Genomic DNA, 7,302 nt, shown 5'->3' with positions numbered 1-7,302 from the left:
GCATCACGAGCTCACCGGACAGCGATGGACCAAGTCTTCATCGTCCGCTACCAACTCTTCACGACGAGAATGGTGGCGTCCACTATTACGTGGAACGGCTATGGCGTTCCACGCGCGCATACACCTCTTTGTGGCCCAACTGTAAGTTGTACAACAAGGAAAGTTTCCGGTGCCACTACACTTATCGTACAAAGAGCTCTTCGTCATCTGCAGCGCTTCTGCAAGGGGCGGGCACCACAAAAACCATCCGCATCGCGGATAAAGGGGCGCCTCCTCTTTGTGCGCGAAGTCGAGCTCGGTATGTATCCATTGGGATTTCTTAAGGTTTCAAGAAGCGAGCTGGGAGAGTATTTGTTCGTCAAACTTAGCTTGTGTAGTGGCTGGAACCCGATCACGTAGACGCCCAACGATCGAGTGATTGCGTCCTCTGCCTCTGTAGCGGGATCCGCCGAGCGGAAGTTGTATTCCAGACGAGAGTCAAAGACTGACCGTGGATGCGCGCGCGTGTAAGCCGCCTTGTGGACAGCATTCAGCTGCTGCTTTGTGCCTCGTCGAGGCCATTGATAATGAAACCACCTCCTTTGGAAGTCGAGTGTTCGGGAAAAGGACACGGTGTTCACGAGATTCGAGCAAGGCTCACGTCGCGCCGCTGGGGCACCTCACACTCTTCTTCTTCCGATAGTATCCGACAAGTAGTTGACTTCCTCCAATTCCTCTACGAGGTAATACATCGCCCATGGCGGCGCGGTGCGCGATCGGGAGTCGACATCGCGTCTGTATTCCGGGGATTTGCGAGCCTGTCGCTAACAATGCGCTGCGCGGTCCTCGGTTACCGAGAGCTTGGTTGCGCTTCCCTTGAATCCGTGGACGTGCTGTCTGAAGTTGCACCGCATGCAAGAGACGAAGAAGGGCCCTGCTCGTGAGCGTGCTCGGAAAACAACGAGGCTGGGTGTGTTCCGTGTCCTCGACATAGGGTTCATTGAGCAGAGAATTTGTGAAGAAGGTCCTGGTGATGTGGTGTCTAAGACACACGAGCCTCGTCCGAGGCGACAGTTGAATGTAAACTGTAAGTGTTCACAATCTTGATGGGAGAGACTGTAACGGGGGTTTCACGTGCCCTGGTATGATAGGTGTGAACCACACAAGATGGTGTGACCGCACAATGATTGTGGCTTTACCTTAATAAGACGCCAGTACGTGGCTAGAACAGCCAGTTGCTATAGAATAATTGGATTTTTCTGTATAGATAGGAAAACCTATGGATTTAGATTTAGGCGGCTTTGCCTAACCCCCCAAATTACAAAATACAGTCAAAATGTTAAATGGAATAGATAGTCAGCCTTGGATCAAGATTTCTATTACTCTTGGGGTTACTGAAGCGCGAACCGCTACACTCGTTCTGGTTTTATGTATATACGAAGGTCACCGACCTCAACCAAGCTTTCTCGAAGAGCGAGAGCTACGACAGCCCCGCTGCAAAGGGTTCAACTGGTTCTAATTATTTACTCGTTAAATAAAAAGGGGGATGACGTCCATAGTGCGAACAAACCTTCTGGCACTTCCCCCGAACATTGCGTTCAACACGATCTTGATCGTGAACCTGGCTTAAAGCATGTAGGGCTTCGACAGTGGCCACAATCACATGAGCAAAGTGTGTATATCGATAATTGTTTTGCTCAAAAGCCGCTGCTGGTTTGGTGAGGGAGAGCGAGTCCCCTCACAGCGCGTCGACATTCTGCGTGCGCAAACCAAATGGTAAATAACGTATTGTTCACGCAATGCGCAGACGATTCCCGCTCGAATGCCAATTCCGCGTAAAGATGTCACTCATCTAGCGGACATCCGGGTGTACACAATTCGGTCTTCTTGATTGCTGATGGATATTACCCGATCTTGATGAGGGAGGAGGACGTCCACTTAACGGCAGTTAGTACACCGTTCGGTATGTTATGAGACTGGCTTGGGATACCACAAGGACTATCGAATGCCCTAGCAACATTGATTTGATTGGTCTTTAATCTGTTTTGACCACTGCGACGCCTCTCGTACACCAATTCTCATTCATTCCAACGAACGAAGATGGCAGATCTGTCGAAGAAAGGCACTTGGAGCACACCCGTGCGGTGTTGAAATATATGCGTGAACATTCATTGCAAGCGTATCTTGTGAAGTGTGTTTTCGGTGCTAACGAAGTACTGGTCTTTGGTTTTTATGTTGGTGAATACGGTGTTTGTGCGGACACTGAGAAAATCAAAGCATTTGTGGAGTATCCAATGCCCCGGAGTTAAAAGGATTTGAGGAACTGGGTTGATTTGTCTAATTTCTTGCATCGCGTCTCGCGTAACTACGCGGAAATGGTACGCCTACTATCGAACTTGCAAAATGAGGACGTACCGTGGAAGTGATCATCCACTTGTGAAGAAGCATTCTTTCAGATCAAGAAAAGTTTGATGATAGCACCATTACTTGATTTACCAAGCCGTGTAGCCTGGCGAATGGCGCTTCTGAGTTTGCAAGCGGTTGTGCACTATTGCAAAAGGTCTCAGATGGACACGATCGTGTCGTGTCTTTTCAATCGCACCAGCGAAAGCCAGCAGACACGAACTATCCGGTCCAAGACAAGAAGCTTTTGGCAATGAAGTATGCTCTGGTGAAGTTTCGTGTACACCTCTTGGGACCAACTCCGTTTGCCGTCTACACGAATCACGCAAGCTTGCAAAACGCAGTTCAGTCTCCTCACTTGTCACAGCGAATGGTTTGCTGGTTGACATTCTTCGCAGAATACAACTTCACGGTGCCGTATAAACCGAAAAACCCGAACGTGCTGGCTGACGCATTTTCTCGTCGTCTGGATTATAAGCTAGCCCATATTTCGCATTTGCCATTGCATCTCGCACATGTGTGATTACATTCACTCGACACATGATGAATGATTCCATGGCGTCCTTGTCATTTTCATCATTGTATATACAAATCTGGGAGGCAACAATTTGCCGATTTTCACCCTCACTTATATCAGAGACACCACCCATCGCATAAAGCGTTATATTTGGGTGTTGCAAGCCATTCATAAAAATGGCATGAATCCAGTAACTGAATAAACCGAAATGTTCATAGCTAACCCAACCATCGAACTTCATTCCGCGAGATTTCTGCACAACACATCACCGATCACTCACCTGGTACGTTCTGTTTGTTCATCGGTCTGCGAATGCCAAAAAACAACCAATTATTTAAAAGCCACTTGTGAAATGTTAATGATGCGCAGAACAAAAGCGTCTGGCAACTTGATTGCAAGAAACATGATCAATGAAAATCTAGCCGAACCTTCGGTATCGATGGAATTGCTTCATGGAGCGATGCGAACCATCTTGCTGAGTCTGTCAACGAAGACGAGCACTCCATTAGGACCATCAGTCTCATCGGGAAAAACAAAGATTAAGCTGAGACCGACTGACTTCCAACAGTCAGTAAAAATAAAGAGAGACTCTGCAGTGGCACTATCGTGTGCCTGCGCTCCTAACGCGCTGACAGACATCACATGTGTTTACGTTTCGTGCCACCCACTTGTACATGCGGGGCTACAAAAATTGGACACTGAGAGGTTAGTTGGTTTTCTCACGGCCATAGTGACCGGCCATCGGCGTATCATGCGCCTCGTACACAATCGTGTGCATCAAATCATCGTTGTGGGGAGCCACAATGCGTGGCTCGTCACAAAGTGCAACGTCATAGTGAAATAACGATGCATCCGAGAGTTCAAGCGATCAGAACGCCTATCAGGGAATTCCATATCGTCCGATAAGAGTGCCTTGATGATCAGATCACAATGCTCATCCTTGACATACCCTCGACGTATTATATCAAATACAGCGATTATAATATAGCTAATTATTACAAAAGAAATACGCAGATAGACGAGGTCGTAAAGGCAAAATATCTTGTATTGTTAGAAATTATGTACTACTTAGTACTAAGAGCCTATCAGACGATGCGGTCTCAAGCTTGGAAGGTTTGAAGCTATTATCTCACTTCATCGGTCCACTCCGAGCAGTGTCAGACGCTTACACTATCGATTTTCCAAGTTGGCTGAAGACACATCCAGCGGTCTAAGTAGGGCAAATCAAACCCTTTCATCTTGATAACGCGACTCCAACCTGGATGTAATGCAGTCTTATTCGAATATGGCTTTGGAGCCACAGCTTCGGAACTAGACAAACGATCGCGAGGGTCAGAACGTCGACAATAGGTAGATGGCTACTGATTGTGTTGGCGATTACTACGAAAAACGATATTCACCCGAACCATAGAAAGGTCGCTTGATATGAGGCTCCACATCGTCAGCGACAGCAGCCGCAGCAGGAGGAAGAATTTGCAGAACCTGCTTAAATCGCCGAATCTAATTTTCAATGGCATCTCCATGCGAATGTTCATGTCGCCATACGAGATTGCGAAGTTCGCAAACGACCCGTCGAGTAGCCTTCACGTGATATCGCGCCCTCAACACCCGATCGAACACCTCGATCAATCTGTCGGCTAACTACGGAAAGAAGTGTCTCCACCTTCGTCAATCGCAATTCCAAACCAAACGAAGACTGTGCAGCAGTCACAGAAGAAGCAGAGAAGACGCCCTCTTCGGGCACCTCTCCCTCTTTTGGTTGACAGGAAAATCGATACTACCATGTTGAGAACGTGGTTGTGGAGAGGAACATCCGCGATTGGAAGGAATTTCTGGTAAATGGCTGGATTACCCAGCGAACGAGAATTTGTGGGAACCTCGTTGTCGTATTCTTGGCGACTTCCCCGATATTGCTCTCGCGTTCAACGCGGGTCCAAATACGAACTCCGCTTACGGGACTCATACCTCCCTCTTTTCGCTCTCCCTCTCGTCGTGGATTCGACTAATGGTAGCACGTATTTCGCGAGCATCTTCGAATCGGAGTAGAGTTGATCTTGCGCTGTTAAATGGACAAGCCGAAGCGCATATCGCGTATCCTCAACAAGTCTGCAGCGGTATTCGCACTTTGCAAACGGTGGACATCCACGGATTCGGTGGCAAGTTTGATTATGGCGAAAGCGCCTTCGCATCTCAGATAGAAGTGCGGTTTGCTTTGCGCTCGTCGTCAGTGCAGGTTGTCTTCGATGCGCTTCATTTCTTGAGGAATCACGAATGACCAAATCTCAAAGTATTGTAGAAAATACCGGAAAGCCCATTCTTTAGTGGGGAGTGGTGCGATGGGGTCACTCTTATTACACATACTGTGCGAATCACATACTCATATGTGTGTTTAACATTAGCTATATATCTTGCACAGTTGTATTATTCTCCACCTAAATTGGAGGCATAATTCAGTATAGGGAAGGCTCAAGGCCTATTGGCCATAACAAATGCCATTTTCCTCCTCGTTTGCGTAAATCAACAGCTCGCTGGGAGTCAGTAACACGCGGTGAAGCATGTAAAATGACTTAAGTACTCCTCAAAAAGTGCGTGTATATGGACGGGTGTCTCCCGTTACATTACCTAAATGTGAGTTGTGAACGTTCAAGCCTAGAAGATATAATAGTCATAAAGAGCGGCAAGGCCGTGTGCAGCGAAGCTGCCGTAGGTCTTTCGCCTTGAGGAAGCTAAGCTTAGGTTGATGACCTTCATTTTATACTGAAAACTAGCACAAGTGTAGCGGGTCGCAATCTGCTTACTCCCGGAGCAGCCACAACCTTAACCCAAGGCAAATAAACTCTTCCGTTCAAAATGTAAATTGTATTTCTAGGTTTATTTGCGCCAAAGCCGCATATATCTAAATCAAAAGGGACTCCTTTGTTAAAAAGTAAAACCGCATCAAAATGCATAACTAATGACAGACCAGCCAAGTTCTGACTTCCTGTTAAGGTGTTGTCAAGCCATCGTGCGATTACACCGTCTTGTGTACCCACACCCTTGTATGGCCACACCATCTCGTGTGACTTAACCCTTCATACCAGGGTATGTGTAATCCCGCTACATTCCCCCCCATCAAAATTGTGAGCACCCACAATTCACATTTAACTGTTGCCTCGTACAAGGCTTGCGTGTCTAAGACACTTCTTCAACCCCGGACCTTCTGCACGCATTCTCTGCTCAATGAACCCTGTGTCTAGGACACGAGAGACACCTAGCCACATTTATTCCTAAGACGCTCGCGGGCATAGTCCTTCTCCGTCTTCTCCACGCGGTGCAACTTTGGACAGCACGTCCACGACTTCAAGGAAAGCGCATACCAAGCTCTCGGCAACCGAATACCGCACACCGCTCCGGCCACGGGCGACGGATTACCTCGTCGAAAATTTGGAAGAAAAACGACTACGAGTCGGATACTCCTTTCCCATAATGGGAAAAATAGGAGGGTGAAGCGCGCCAGCGGCCCAACGTGAGCCCTGCATGAACTATGCGGACACCGTGTCCAATTCCGAACTCTCGACTTACAGTGGAAGTTGTATCATTACCAATGACGTCGACGAGGCACAGCAGCAGCTAGATGCTGCCCGAAAGGCAGCGCTCATGCGATAGCATCCACGGTCAATCCTTGAACCTCGTTGGAGTACGACTGCTGCTCGCGGATCCTGCTGCTGAAGCAAAGGACGCGATAACTCGGTCATTGGGCGTCGACGTGGTCGGGCCACACATTTCATAAGATGAGTTTGACGAACGAAAAGCTCTCCGAGCTTGCTTCTTGAAACCTTATGAAATCCCAATGGATACATTCCGCGCTCGCGCAAAAAGAGAAGGCGCCACTTTATCCGCGATGCGGACAATTTTTGTGGTGCTCACCCCTTGCAAAACCGCTGCAGAGGACGAAGAGCTCTTTGTACCATGGGTGTATCGGCACTGGAAACTATACTTGCTGTTCAACTTACAGTTGAGCCACAAGGAGGTAGATGACGGCGTGGAACGCCATCGTCAATTTTTGTTTGCCAAACTTAACCCATACGTCGCAGGGCGACGTATGGGTTGAGCCATCGCTCCCCCGCGAGCCTTATGGTCTCTTACACAGGTGACCATAGCTTGAGCTCAGCTCATGGCCCTTCGGTTTCCCTGGCTATTGCCATGAAGCGCGGAGCGTACGACGTTGCGGCTCGTCATGATCTTTCTGATCGTAAGCATCCACGACGTCGGGGCAGTCTTACCGAGGTGGCACTTCAAACTCCCACAAGATCTCAATGTCGGGGTATTCCCGCCACTTCACAAAATACTGCGTTTGCTTCTGGCGACGACGTCGACCCACATGCCGTTCCACGTAATAGTGGACACCACCATTCTCGTCGTGG

The sequence above is a fragment of the Plasmopara halstedii genome (genome assembly GCF_900000015.1).
Source record: "Plasmopara halstedii genome assembly, contig: Scaffold_2881, whole genome shotgun sequence".
In the NCBI taxonomy this organism is placed as follows: Eukaryota; Oomycota; class Peronosporomycetes; order Peronosporales; family Peronosporaceae; genus Plasmopara; species Plasmopara halstedii.
The sequence above is the reverse complement of the archived record's forward strand: the minus strand, read 5'-3'. Positions refer to the sequence as shown.